Consider the following 16,142-nt stretch of genomic DNA (forward strand, 5'->3'; position numbering starts at 1 on the left):
AAAAAATGTAATGTTCGAAACGGTTTGCAAAGGGTTAATATAATGTTATATGGTAGTGTATGGTAGTATTCAGTTCTGTGTAACCAGTTGAATCCCAATTTTGTCATCGTTACACCCAATATCATTGGATTTAAAGTTATGGTTAACGTTATGCTTAAATTAACGTTATTGTAAACGTTACCTAATCTTATTTGGCGTTGATGTTAACGTTAGATTATGACATTGTTAGTATCTAGGCCTAGTTGTTTTGTAGGAATAGTACAGTTGCATGACTTAACAGTTTCCTTTCTAAAATATTTAGCAAACTCCATCCCCATCAACAAATTTACAATGGCCAATCTTTGAAATTTAACGGTCTCGGTTTTATAAGGAAGACATGAATTCTGGGTGGATTTGGACCTGCCTCTGACTCATGGTGTGAGCGGTATCGTAACAAAATAGGAGTGGAACAGAGCGGCTGCTCCGGCCTCTAAATTAAAAAGCGCACCGCGCTCCATCAAAATTCAATCCGCTCCGCTCCTCGCTCGCTGGTGCTCCGCTTACTAGCTCTGGTAGTAGTAGTTTCTGGGTTTGTTTGATAGCATTAACCTTTACTGTTTTTTTCTTCTTTTACTTCGGGGTTAACTCAATTTCCCTTTATCTGAAAGTGGTTAGCAAATGAATGAGGACTTTGGTTTTGTCTGCGGATTTATTTTTTGCATTATTTTAAATATGACTTGCTCTAGTCTCAACAACACGTCTACTTTCTCCAAACACATCCAGACCCTGATAATCTAGAAAGATTAAGAGTCTGGCCACGAACAATGTAATGGCCCAACTCGAGGGGCTGCAACAAGCATGCATTCAAAAATCTCACTGCACGCAATTGGATAACACTAGACCATGTTTATACTCTGAATGCTTTTGGACTTCGACGCAATCGGATAACACTACGAGTCTACGACCAATGTGTACTGTCCTCCACCGTTGCAGCACTGTCTTCATCAGTTTAACTGGTTCCCCGGAATTTTGGGGTCATGGAGGTATTATATATAACTGGAGAGAGTGACTAAGTCCCGCCCCCATTCATTTCAATGGCCCATGCTAGGCTAGCTACTTCAGCCAAAAAAGCATGAAATTGACCGCAGCCATCTTTACGAAAATTGCGTTTCATGGGTGTTCGTTTTCGGCACCAGCTAGAATTAGCCTATTAGATTCCACGTTACAGACGGAGACAACGTAAGGTACAACGGTATGTCGTTGATGAAGATTGGACATTCCCTCAGAGGAAAAGAAGTTGTTCGGGAACGCGCTTCACCTCGTTATAAGCGCAAATTCATTTAATTGGTTGTGATAACATTTTGGGAATGGTGGTAAAGTTGGCCCTCTTCTGAAGTCCTAGGTTATTTAATGTGATGTTCATATGTGATAATAAACTATGCGAATCAATATTGTGTCACTTTAGGCTTCACAAATAATGATCCCTAAATACTATATTTGGACAGGTTGTAGGCCTATTACGCAATAGGCTATCCAACGAAAATGACAATTAAGTAGACGTGGTATGTAGGAAACGTGTGGATAGCTGGGATTTCTGCTGCACCCAGTGTGAATTTGCAGCTTGTTAAGCCTAGGCTACATTTGCAGGCAGACAAAATGAAGCCAATGCAAGTTAAACTTCCGATAGAAGCGCACATCCCTCGGGTATTGTGGTTCGAGCAGGCATAGAGTCTGCAACTGACTGTCAGCCTGAACATTTAAATCAAATGCATAGCCTAATCATGTTAATGTTGCAAGAAAGCAAACGAAATAAGTCATTGACATTTGTTTCGTTTTAAATCACTTGGGGAGACATAGGTTACATGATCCAGACGTTGCGTTCTACAGAACTACAGCCTGTGCGTTTTAAAATAGTCTTCATACACAACACAATGAGTAGGCTAATAATTGGATATAGGTCATTGCTATGCATCTGCCAAATAGGGCTGCACGATATATCTAAAATCTATCGTTATCGCGATATCAACGCTTGCGATGGACATACCGCAAAGATTACTTAATTTTCGATAAATTTTGATACATTTTCTGTGCCGTGCGCATTCCATGGCCTACAGTCTATGATGTATTCACATTCTGAATGTCAACATATTTTACCAAACCGATGCTGTCATGCAGCCCTAGAAGCCCGTCCCCTACCAGTTTAGGTGTGTGGTGTTTTAGGTGTTGAGGCAGGAGCTAAGTCGTGATGGCTGAAGATAGTGAGTCAAGCGAGGTAGGTTACACTTATGTGAAGAGGAATTGGTGACTAAAGGAAAAGCACGTCTGTTATATGGAAATATTTTGGTTTTATAAAGGACGACGTATTACAAACAGAGCGCCAAATGCGTCCTTCTCCACTGTGTTAAAATAAACAATTTCTTTCGTTGTTGTTATAGGATCAGAAGATAGCCTATCTATCTTTCACTGTAAGGCTTGTATTTCATGATTTGCATTTAGCAAAAGCCCCAGACAGCAGCAGAGAGGTAATCAGGATTCGTTATTTGGGGTTGTTTAGCCTACTTCGTTAGCCTGGACTGCGATCGCAGCCACTTACTTTCACTTTCCGCTGCCCTCGTAGTCGGCATGCCGGTAGCCTAATAACGTGGGATGTGCAGCGTATGAGGTTAGACTGGGCTACTTAAGATTTTAGATGAGTGACCGCCGCGATATAGCTTAAGTAGGCCTAGCTTTTTTTCTAGGCCCAGCGAAGGCTGGCAATGTGGAATATTCCGCTGGTTGGTGCACAAGTATTCAGATTGGCTGTCTATCAGTCTTTTACGAGGATTTTCTTGGAGCACATCTTCCACACAACTTCGATAGCCTAGTCAGTAGGTATCTTAGCTGTCCACTTTCATCAGGCCATATAAAGCCTAGGCTACATAATATACTGCTCAAAAAAATTGAAGGAACACTTACAGTTTTTCACAATTGTTAAAACCCATTTTTTGAAACCTTCCACCCTTCTCTCCATTCTCAAACTACATTCACAGAATTTCTGACAGTTCTTGCAAAATAAAACACTCGCCTTAAAAGTTTTTCTTATGCTCAGAACCAAACAGTGTCAGAGCACCAATCCAGTGTATGATTGAAGTGTCCCCTTAATTTTTTTGAGCAGTATATTTATATTGTTTATGTAGAAAATTATACATTTATTTCTGTAATTATACATTTACCCCCCCCCCCCAACCCTACAGTCTATGTTAGCAGCAAGTAGAACAGAGAAAAACATTAAATATTTAAATATCGCAAGTTATATCGTTATCGCAGTACTCAATAATGTTATCGCATATCGCATGTTTTCCTAATATCGTGCAGCCCTACTGCCAAAGTATGGTCATAGTCAGTTACTTGTAATTGGCACCCCGCATATACGGCAAATAATAGCCTAATATGACAACATTAACATTTTTCTTTTATTTACCACAAAGTCCGGTAATACAGCCTAAACCATGTAGGCATTAAGTCAAGTATCAGTAGCTTAATCCAAGTAGTTAGTTGTTTTATTTGTCGTCTTCCAGAAATGCAAACCAACATGGACGCGCGAGGACGCTCGTGCCCAACACTAAACTCGTGCATGAGCTGTCATCTACCAATCAGCATGTAAAAACTGGTGCCGGAAGTTGCAACCATGTAACGCCATGTTTTCAAAAATGTCGGCGGCCAAATGCCATGCTAAGTGGCTGAAGCTAACCTTTCAAATCCTGACCCCCTGGTTGGGGTAAAAGTAACGTGCATCATTGCTCATTGCCAGAGAGTCTCGCAGAGACAATTTCATTGTGCTCTTGCGAGAACTCTGGATTTCCAGGGTACCAAACATCTACATTTTCTTATTAGAATGTTTTGTCAAGTGTACGCTTGTAATTGAAAGTAGCTTAATTATAGGCCACATTTCATTCATTTTTGGCACTAGATATCTGTTTGAATTCAGTTGTTGTAACCCCAGTGTCTATTAATGGCCTATCTTAAACTACCGTGATCGATTTAAATTCCTGCAACAATGATCAATTTGTGCCCCCTTGGAAAAATGTAATGCCCGTCCGTGAATTGGTGTCTGCCGCTGGGTCTGAAACGCTGTACGTTTTTGGTCAAGATCAAGAAGCTATAAATACTTTGGGGTGAGCCTAGAAGTTTAAAACGTTGGTTATGCACTAGACTAGACTAATAATACTTTTACAGATTTGTAGATTATTCCATATAATTTAGCAACGTTACGATGTAACCCCCATCATGTTTAATAATGTTGTACCTAAATAAAGTTAGCATACACAGATAAGTGTTACACTACTTTAATTAAATTATCATAAATATTCAATTATTATTTCACTGCAGTTGAGATATCCCAGGCTGTATAGCCGAGGCTACTCATCCAGAAACAGCATTGTCCATGGTCTCACACGTGTGCAAACTCTTGTGATTGTTCATGCGCCAGATAACTTACGAAAATCCAGCGCATGAATATGTGGCAGCAGTAATTATCCGAAATTAATTATGGCCAGATCCACTTGTCCCCTAGGTAGCCCCCTATATAGCAAACACTAGTGAGTGAGTGAGTGAAGGAGCACAGTTACAGTTTATCTATGTAGCTGTTTCAAAGAACATGTTGCATTGTGTCGGTTTCATTTGTAATTACTTGATAAATGAATATACAATCGGAATTCTGATTAGTTAAAGCCTAAGCTGGCATTAGTTTGTTCATTCAGTGTACCTAAATTCAACAAGCTAATGGAGCCTAACCTATAATTTATTTAGCTGTAACGTCTGCCTTGCTGGGTTGAAAAAATGTGCTTGTTGTCTTCCACTCATGCCTCGTTCACACCTCGTTTGCATCTCACACCACTGCAGGAGTTTTTCGGGGCCACACTGAAAGTATGTCTACACTATTGCATTTTTGTTTGAATTCGAAGGACTTTGGTTATGATCCAGCCTCCCATCCCCATTTCCCCATCGTTTTCGAGCTCCTAAAATGAAACGATTTGAAAAAGCTGATGACCCAATGTTCATTTGAAAACGGAGGCTATGCATATTCGTGTGGATGATGGAATACAGAAACATCTGAAAACAATGACGTATAAGTTCATGTTCCCTTCCTGTTTGATCTTGGTTAGTCTGATGTTTCCTACTCTACACAACTTACTTTCTGTCTATGCCTTCGACCTCTACTAGTAGTGTGCTAGCAGTGAATGGCAACAGATTTATATGCAACTTACAATGTTGATCTTGAGAAGTGTAATGTTTAAAAATGTCCCCACACAAGGTATTTTATTAATTTGTTCGCTTAGTTTAGAAGACAAAGCTAGCCGGGATGCTAGTGGGTATTAGTAGTGGGTGTAATGTGGATGCACAACGTTTTGATTTTGTTTCTCTGTGGATGCAGAACAAATTTGAAAAAGGAAAAACGAGGAAAAAAAACGATAACGGGACTAATGTAGACATAGTCCCAAGGTATGTACTTGTTTCAGCCCTGTAAAAGTTCTTTACGAGGCTGTTCTGGTAATGGGGACGTGCAAATGGCCGAGACCCCATAAAACTACCCCCAAGTTCCTCTAATGGAAACCCGACTAAAGAGAGACTTAAAAGGTGCCGTGTGTAAGAATTGAGGTAAAAATATCCAAAAAATTAGCTACACGCATCAAAAGAATGAGAAGAAATAAGGGTGATGATGTCATTAAAAAAATGACAAGGTATAGTGCTGCAGAGATATCAACCTGAATTAGCATGCTAAATTACTAGCCACAGCCCGACAGGTGTCATAATACCAGTTTCGGCCATGGGATGCGGTATGCGGGCAACATAACCGCCAGCCAAACTGCAATACACGTTTCTCGGTTGTTACTCTAGGGTAGACAAACTCACTTTCTGGAGGTACAGTGGGCATTACTTCAAATTGGCCAGCTTCCCTCGAGGTTCGCACGTGACCTCACGCGGGATCACGCGACTTTAATTTGTATTTCTCCAGTGACGCTGCAACGACACTGCAACAACCCAAACAACCGCCAGATGGCTCTGGTGAGCAGGGTGTCTCGTAAAAAGAAATGGAGCCTGGAAAACCCTACACAGACTTCACTACAGACTTTAGCAGACTGGTTTAGAAAGAATTTAATGGCCAGAAATATGCCTGTCCTGCCCTAATAAAGAAATATTTGGTTAACTGCGAGTGAATCCCGTTTGCAGCCGTAGAAGAAACGAGTGCAACAATGATAGACAGACATCATTTGGACAAAATATAGAGCATATTAACCTCCGTTGCTCAGCCAAATGCCTTCCTGTTACGTCCTTTTATCACGGAGGTTTGGCTTCACGCTTATTCAGTAGAGCATTTAGTGCTCTCCCCAATCCCAGACGATCACATTGCATGTTTGTTTGTAATGGATGCAACCGCGAGATACATGCTTCACCATGACGGCAATGAGTTGTTAACAGACATGAACCAAGACATATAGCCCAGCAGCAATCTATCTAAAATAACACATACTTGAAGTAACATTCATGATATGTTGTCAAATATTTAAGTTGTGGGAAGTTTACATAATTTAAGCTGTAGGATGTTTCATTCGTCCCCCATGCTGTTTCATTTGTCCCAGCCAGAAGGGACGAATGAAATAAAACACGAGTTCGACTTCTCCTTAAATAACTCTTGAACGGTTTTGTTCAGAGCTATACATGCAACTGTATTTGACAGAGGAGAGATGTATGTTGCTAGTGACAAAATATTAACTTTCAGTGTTTTACGATGTCTTTGTAAATTACGTTTAATTAAAAAGTGTTTCATTCGTCCCGGTTCTCCCCTATGCTCTGGCTGTCAGTAGACGGAGGAGGAGCGCACAGTCTATTTGGCTTTTCATAATTAGAGCTGCAGCAGCATGCAGCTCAGAATTGATCATTACAAACTGTGTTCATAGCCAGAAACGGTAACGCTTTAGAATAACATGTGCTTATTAGGTATTAACAGTGCATAATAAGCAGTTAACAATTCATTACTAACAGTTAGTTAACTGTTGTTATCCTTTAATAACATTAACTAACTGTTAGCATGCAGCTTGTAAGTGTTAATAAGCAGCCTTTTAAGTTACTTACAAGCCTATTTGTTAACAGTTGTAAGTGTTAACAAGCAGCTTGTTAATGCTTGTCAATGGTGTATAAGACAAAGAGGTGGATAACTAATACGCTTATAAGACCTTTCTTACCTATTTGTAGTAAATTTTGCAGCCCCCCAATCTAAAGCGAGGACCATGTAGCCTATAGTTCCACAAGCACAACCTTCTATCTCTTTATATACTGTATATCTCTATCTAGCTTGGTTTAGCTGTGAGAAATGCACCTTCAAAATTGTTGCAGTGAGCAGGAATCGAACCCCGGTCTCCCACGTCAAAGAGTGCATCACTACCTATTGAGCTACACTACTTTTCTTATATTGCTGATGAAATTGTTTATTTTGATTCTATATTCCGATGTGTTATACACTAGGTATGCTTTTTCCAAATATGTTTCTGATGGAAAAGTGGTGTTTAATTAATGCAGAAACAGACCACGAATGTTCGCCTCTGTTCAAGGCAAACTGAAAGGCAAATGTTTCAAATCGATCACGAACGTTCGCCTATGTTTGCAACTTTGAACCAGAGCTTTGAACGCACCCACTTATCGTCTTTAAGTCTCGGTTGCTAGGTAACCAACTATATACAAAGCAAAGATTCTAGAGCGGAGCTCTGCTCTAGAATCTTTGATACAAAGCTGGCATATCTTTAGACTGCTGACAAACTGACAAACTGTTTTGCGTTCACTGAACAAAGATTATGGAAATTAAACACCAATTTTCCATCAGAAACATATTTGTAAAAAGCATAGCTAGTGTGATATAGCACATCGGAAAATAGAATCAACATAAACAATTTCATCAGCAATATAAGAAAAGTAGTGTAGCTCAATAGGTAGTGATGCACTTTTTGACGTGTGAGACCGGGGTTCGATTCCTGCTCACTGCAACAATTTTGAAGGTGCATTTCTCACAGCTAAACCAAGCTAGATAGAGATATTCAGTATATAAAGATATAGAAGGTTGGGCTTGTGGAACTATAGGCTACATGGTCCTCGCTTTAGATTGGGGGGCTGCAAAATTTACTACAAATAGGTAAGAAAGGTCTTATAAGCGTATTAGTTATCCACCTCTTTGTCTTATACACCATTGACAAGCATTAACAAGCTGCTTGTTAACACTTACAACTGTTAACAAATAGGCTTGTAAGTAACTTAAAAGGCTGCTTATTAACACTTACAAGCTGCATGCTAACAGTTAGTTAATGTTATTAAAGGATAACAACAGTTAACTAACTGTTAGTAATGAATTGTTAACTGCTTATTATGCACTGTTAATACCTAATAAGCACATGTTATTCTAAAGCGTTACCCCAGAAACTGTTTGCTTTTGTTTTACTAATGATTCAAAATAAAGTAAAAAAGTCAGTTTGGGTTTTCGGAACACATATTTCATTATGCTCACTCATTATTTGAATGATAGGCTATGGATACATTACTTGGGCTTAGGAAGCAAAAAAACAAAACTTCATTTCCCTTCTGATTCATCTAATTTTCGGGAAAAATATTAAACCCTACAGCAAGTAGCCTGCCTTGGTAGGGACATTTGAATCATGTAAATCTGACATCAAATCAACTGAAACCCTTCAAAATAAACGTTCAAATAAATCCCAGTTTATTTATTCGGTTTTGTTAAGGTTGCATTATTTACCTAATTTACATCTGCATTGGATGACTTTTTTACTGGAAGGGACCGAAATCCTATTTTTAATTTATTTCCTAATGTTTCGGTCCTACCCCCACGCGCCCTCTCCCCCTATCTCAGGTTTAAAGGGTACCTGTGACTTGTGGTCTATTTTAAGCAAATGATGAAGCAGAGGTTGGTGTGAACAGGAAGAGGACTTTTATTTGGTCCAGTAAACAATACAAAAGTAGCCTACAAAAGTGTCAATAAACAATGCAAAAGTACAAATGTGACCCTGCAAGGCGAAACCAGTCGTCTTGCGCACAGTGCTATTTTGAGAAATCCACGATAAACAAACATACGGGGTGCCAACTTTGGATGCGGTTATCTTAGCGATACTTTTTACAATACCCTCGATATACATATTGTTGGAAAGCTTAGTCAATGGCCGTTCGTGTGAGCACATGAACCCTTAGAACCCTAAGCTGTTTTTAGGGCATTTTCACTACCTTTATTCATAAAGATTTATTCTGGTCATTGTAAGTGCCACACACACATATTATATATTGTTTTTTTCAGCAGAGGCTAGACTATCCATATCTGCCATCATTCCATGTATTAATACTAGCATTGATTTTATTTAGATTTTTAAAGAATTTAAAATATAAAAAGCGTATTATAAAAAGTATTATATTTCGACATGTATCTCACCACAGCAAGCTCATAGCTCTACATGCATTTCATGTGTGTGTAGGGCAGACTGTTCTGAATTGGGCAATATAATTGCCATGTTGGAGGCATACTCTGGGGCTGAGCAATTTACAGAAATATGTGGTGTGTGATTTACGGAAATAAATGCCATTTTTTATTTAGTGATGAAAAATGACCTTTCTGCGCTTCATATCTGTGACACGAACTGATCTGACCTGACTTGACCCGAGGTTGCGTGTTAGCCTGCGTGTCCTAGCCTCGTGAGACCATCCTGATCTCGCGAGCTTCAGGGTTTCACTCGCAGATCAGTCTGGATACTTTCCGTTAAAGAAAATTTGGAGCAGTTCACCAAACGAACGTCCAATCAGCGTTGGCTTTGAGGCGGGTTGAGGTGTGACGCAACGAACAACATGACGGCATCCACAGAGATGAGCATAGCTATCGCGCAAGTTTTATTCAAATTAGAAAGTATTCCTGGGTAAACTGTGAAGCTATGAGTCTCAGCCATGCAGCTGGGAGGAATGAACGACACAGACATCCTCCACGGCTGATTCCAGTTCATAATAGAACTATCTTCAGAAGTGTAGGGCCTACCGTGAAAACTTGATGGGAATTGTCGTTGATTAGGTTCATAAATGGTAAGTTAAAACAAACATGTGCTTATTAGGTATTAACAGTGCATAATAAGCAGTTAACAATTCATTACTAACAGTTAGTTAACTGTTGTTTTCCTTTAATAACATTAACTAACTGTTAGCATGCAGCTTGTAAGTGTTAATAAGCAGCCTTTTAAGTTACTTACAAGCATATTTGTTAACAGTTGTAAGTGTTAACAAGCAGCTTGTTAATGCTTGTCAATGGTGTATAAGACAAAGAGGTGGATAACTAATACGCTTATAAGACCTTTCTTACCTATTTGTAGTAAATTTTGCAGCCCCCCAATCTAAAGCGAGGACCATGTAGCCTAGTTCCACAAGGCCAACCTTCTATCTCTTTATATACTGTATATCTCTATCTAGCTTGGTTTAGCTGTGAGAAATGCACCTTCAAAATTGTTGCAGTGAGCAGGAATCGAACCCCAGTCTCCCACGTCAAAGAATGCATTGCTACTTGTTGAGCTACACTACTGTTCCCAATTCTCTGATGAAAATGTTCATTTTGATTCTATATTCCGATGTTCTATATCATACTAGCTATGCTTTTTACAAATATGTTTCTGATGGAAAAGTTGTGTTTAATTTCCATAATCTTTGTTCAGTGAACGCATAAAACAGTTTGTCAGTTTGTCAGCAGTCTAAAGATATGCCAGCTTTGTATCAAAGAGTCTAGAGCAGAGCTCCGCTCTAGAATCTTTGCTTTGTATATAGTTGGTTACCTAGCAACCGAGGCTTAAAGACGATAAGTGGGTGCGTTCAAAGCTCTGGTTCAAATTTGCAAACATAGGCGAACGTTCGTGATCGATTTGAAACATGTTTCAGTTTGCCTTGAACAGAGGCGAACATTCGTGGTCTGTTTCTGCATTAATTAAACACCACTTTTCCATCAGAAACATATTTGTAAAAAGCATAGCTAGTGTGATATAGCACATCGGAATATAGAATCAACATAAACTATTTCATCAGCAGTGTAAGAAAAGTAGTGTAGTTCAATAGGTAGCGATGCACTCTGACAAACTGACAAACTGTTTTATGCGTTCACTGAACAAAGATTATGGAAATTAAACACCACTTTTCCATCAGAAACATATTTGTAAAAAGCATAGCTAGTATGATATAGAACATCGGAATATAGAATCAAAATGAACATTTTCATCAAAGAATTAGGAACAGTAGTGTAGCTCAACAAGTAGCAATGCACTCTTTGACGTGGGAGACCGGGGTTCGGTTCCTGCTCACTGCAACAATTTTGAAGGTGCATTTCTCACAGCTAAACCAAGCTAGATAGAGATATACAGTATATAAAGAGATAGAAGGTTGGCCTTGTGGAACTATAGGCTACATGGTCCTCGCTTTAGATTGGGGGGCTGCAAAATTTACTACAAATAGATAAGAAAGGTCTTATAAGCGTATTAGTTATCCACCTCTTTGTCTTATACACCATTGACAAGCATTAACAAGCTGCTTGTTAACACTTACAAATGTTAACAAATATGCTTGTAAGTAACTTAAAAGGCTGCTTATTAACACTTACAAGCTGCATGCTAACAGTTAGTTAATGTTATTAAAGGATAACAACAGTTAACTAACTGTTAGTAATGAATTGTTAACTGCTTATTATGCACTGTTAATACCTAATAAGCACATGTTATTCTAAAGCGTTACCAAAACATCTTAACGTTTGTCACGTTACCTAACTTAATTGTATGTTAAACGGCATTAGAAGAATACTTTGTTCATCTAATTGGTTGATTTGGCCCGTGGATAACCAACAAAGGTGGTGATAGACAGATGGTTTATCCAATCAGCTAACCAGTATGTCCGCCCCTTCCCAAAAGTTCTTCAATGAAAAGTTCCCAGATGGATATGCGGAGCAAATCCATCTGGCGGAGTCAGGTTATGCGTGTCTATGCACTCATAATGATTCTCAACTTTTTACTGGATTGCCATGAACAAAGTAAAGGCAAAAAAGGTGTTTCTTTGTTGAACAAATTGGGATGCAACGTGAGCCTTGAATTGGATGCCATGTAGGAATTTGCTAGGATCTCAAAACCGGATTATGAACATGCTTTGACATAGAGAAACTCACGATATCGTTGGATTATAAACATGCTTTGCCACAAGAACAGACAAAAACGTGGGGTAAGTCCAGCTATATGAAGTTATCATTTTGCTGTCACCTCGTCTGTTTTGTACTTGGTATCAAATGATAGCTCTGTGTCTCCTCTTTCATCTGATAAGCTTGCCATATCGATGCGATCACGGGTTCACGAGTAATTTAAACGAGAGTAATGGGTGCGCAGGTGAACGCAGAGAAGTAGGCCCTAAAGACTGTACATATGATGCAATTTGATTTAATTTCATGATTTTTTTTAATTTTCATACTTCATCGTACAGACAAGTGTGTAGTCCAGGGGTGGGCAAACTGCGGCCCGCGGGCCGGATCCGGCCCGCCAAGCACTTTCATCCGGCCCGCCGAGCATTTCATTTGGTTATCAGGCTGCTCGCTATTTTTCTCCTGCGATAGAGACTACGTTGGTTAGCTTTACTGCAAACTGCTTTTCACTCTCCTTAGAGAACGTTTACAATGTCAATGTCAAAACACCATGTTAAATAGTGATAACATCATGTTAAACTAAGTTAACTCTTAGTTATCTCCTTTGCAGCAGATCTAACGTGAACATTATGCGATCCATTTAATTGGGAACGCGTCTGCACTCACGAGAGGGAGAGAGAGCCGCAGGTTCCAGCTGGCTTGTCATTGTTGATAATTGATATCTCCTTTGTGCGGCCCGCCGGCTAATTTTCAAAACCCAATGTGGCCCTTGAGCCAAAAAGTTTGCCCACCCCTGGTGTAGTCTCTTTGGAAAGCCCACTTCTGCTCTGTCATGCAATAAAGGTTTCATCTCGCTGCGATGAACAGTTCAGGAGCAATGTAGGAGCAACGCAGTAATTTGTTGATCTTGTCAACACAGACTTTCATTTCCTTCCTGTCCACATCCTGTCCATTTTGGGTAGGCCTAGGAGTTGCGTGACCAACTTTTAAACATTTCTCGGGGGAGAAAACCCTGAATCCCCTCTTACATAGGACATTTCATGTCTGGGCTTAAGTCTCCAATGTGTTGAGCTCCTAGCAACGTGCCTGCCTAGTCAAGTCAAGTCAAGTTTTAACGATTTTAAGGTTATTTCGCATAGGCTACTCAATGGTGCTATTTCACACGCATTATAGCGACCCCCACTCACCGTGGTTAGGTGGAAGGTGTTAATAGACGATTGGCGTAGCCTACAGTGGACTAGGGCTGTCAAAATTGCTCAAAAATGACATTCGAATTTTCCCTCTAAAATAAACACATGTATTCGAATATATTGGAATATCTAGGCTATAGGCTATTATTTGCGCATTATGTCAGTGACGTGCATCACGTCATCTGTTTTAACTTTTTGGAAACTTTTGAATGAATTTTTCGTTAGTTTTGGAAGTTTATGTTTACGTAGCCTACAATGGCCAGTTCCGACAAAGCCGAAATTACTCCTTTTGAAACAATGAGTGAGTAGGCCGCGCGTTTGTATGGTTATATTGCTTGACAGGGGGGATCCCAAGCAGCTTTCAGCCATAAGGCTACTTTGAGAACATTTCCTGATTCACCCGACAAAATGTTGAAAACGATTTCGACATAGCCTATAAGCAATTTAATTAAATGTAATGTTAGTTGTAAACAAACGGGCTACTTGGTGAGGCTTGGCCTCACAGATGCGCTCGTGCCTTAGATGGCAAGAAAAATCTTCATGATATAGGCCTATTAACTGACCACCCGACTCACGTTGGCTGGGGGGCAGGGGGGGCCATCAGACATTTGTGCCCAGGGGTCTATGAATTGTTAATCGGGCCCTGCCCCCAACGAATCGCAACTTTCCACCTCTGGGACAGCTTAAAAGAAGTCAAGAGGACTCATAACTCACTAAGACCTATTCACAAACCGTTTTTTGTGGCATTTCACGTGGCGATGTTTTGAAATCCTATGCGGCTACAGGAGCTTCCAATCGCGAGGAATCAATTTTGCATTGTAAGCATAACTAACATGCAATAACGCCACCAACAACAACCAAAACTAGGCTACTCATTGTCAACATGTAAATTAAATGTAACGTTATTGTGAATCAAATTAAAATGTTCTCCTCTTTGCAAACGTAGGCATAGGCATAGTGACAGATTAATTTAATAATGTTGCAAAGATACTGCATCAATCTGTATGTTTCATTAGGCTACTAGGCTATTTGTTTTGCCTTACTCTTGATTCATTTAGGCTAAGCCTTTTTATTCAGTTATTCATCATCTTCCGTCCTTGTGTAGCGCACGCATTCTCAGACCTGTCACCTGTCACTCATCATCGTAAGGGAGGTGTTTGGTCCCGCGTTACAATCATCAGACAATCAAGGTGGTCACTTCAGTCAAGCTCGTGCATGAGTAATGACGTCATCCATAGCAACGAAGACTCACTCTTAGTTTAGGAGTCATTTTTCCTTACTAAGAGTAGGTCTGAAAGGCTTTGGGAATAACTTAATAAGAGAAACTCCTAGATAAAATATTTTATTGCTATTTAGGAGTACTCCTAGTGGTAAGATAAAAGGCTTTGTGAATATGGCCCCTGGTGTCTAACCCAATGCATAGCCCATTTACACAAAATAATGGTCGAATATTACTCATGATCATTGTTATTTGAGAACATGCAGTGCGCATAGGGCACCCAAAACATCTTGCTCGTAAAAAATCATCATACCGCATATTGTGGCAGGTCTGTTATTTAGCCTACTTACTGTAGACTGCGCAAACCACAGGCCTTTATTTTGGGCAAGCCTGCATTCGAGGCAGGCCTTCTGTTGAAGATTCAGAATTTTATATAAAGCCTGCGCTAACAGTAATCCTCCTGTCCCTGCTACCACAGCTGTGGATAGTGTGGCATGCTAACGCGTTATGTCTCCTTGCAAACTTGACTAGGCCTATAGTGCAACCATTTACGTCTTTATAAAATAACAACTTGCCAGATATGCCTTCATAGCTTTGGGCTTTATTCAGCATTTTGTTCTTCCACTGGAAATGACTCTTCTACATTTGCTGCCTGCTGCATCCTTTCTGTTTTTATTGTTTAGAAAGCGTTTGATGTCTTGAGTTAATGCATTAAACATTGTTTGCTGGTAACCCGCCACAAATAGCCTACAGATTCTTGCGTGCGTACATTCTCTATTCTCTCCAAAATGTGCCCGTTCTATAGGCTGGCCAAGTGCGTAATTCTGTGGCATAAAGCAGAAGTATTTGTTTATTGTACAGAAAAATAAAAATAACCTGTCAAGCACTCAATTGACTACATTGCAGTCAAGAAGTAGGGCAAATTAATTTACGAAACCAAAACGTGGGTCATAGTTGTCTAAGCCTCTATTGCGTAGCCTGTTAAAAACGCTGCTAGATTGTATTAAATCGCCAACAACATTGTTTTCTGCAGAAGCCTACCCTAGGCTACAGATTACAGATTACAGAACAGTTATTTCTCTACTGGCTCAATTATCAAAAAGGTGCTTTCTCTTCGTCCTCCGCAAATTAAACAGGTAGTTCCGTAGAGAGACGTTAGAATAAATTAGCGTTTGTGATTGACAACGTTGTGATAAGTAGGCTATAACACTAACTTTGCAAAGTTAACTTGAATGCATCAATTTTGAACAAAGTTGTGTAGGCTACACCGCGCCAGTTGTAGTCTGCATGAGTAGGCCTACCTTTTTTCTTGTCTTACACCACTTTTGATAGCTACAGTCAAATAACAAAGGATGTAACACCACTGCCTTTACAAACAGCAGTTACACAATACAATTTGTAATTGGTACTAATGAATCATCATCTCAAAAATACACACAATAGATAATATTCACAGGGAAATATGAATATATATTATTAACAAATTAATAATATATTATTACATACTCAAAATATGTACACATCTCATAGGCCTAAGTCTTACATTCTACTTAGTCTATTCATAACAGCACATATTGCA

At 39.6% G+C, this 16,142-nt stretch overlaps 1 protein-coding gene across 1 annotated transcript in view; it reads right to left on the bottom strand.

Moving 5' to 3' along the window:
- Window positions 1-16,142, bottom strand: part of usp31 (ubiquitin specific peptidase 31) — a 300,296-nt gene that overhangs the window by 96,516 nt on the left and 187,638 nt on the right. The window lies entirely within an intron of this gene.

This window comes from Alosa pseudoharengus, unplaced genomic scaffold, assembly GCF_046254945.1.
Source record: "Alosa pseudoharengus isolate Yale_2024_CS ecotype anadromous, Long Island Sound unplaced genomic scaffold, YU_APseudo_1.1 YU_APseudo_1.1_scf_4, whole genome shotgun sequence".
Lineage (NCBI taxonomy): Eukaryota > Metazoa > Chordata > Actinopteri > Clupeiformes > Clupeidae > Alosa > Alosa pseudoharengus.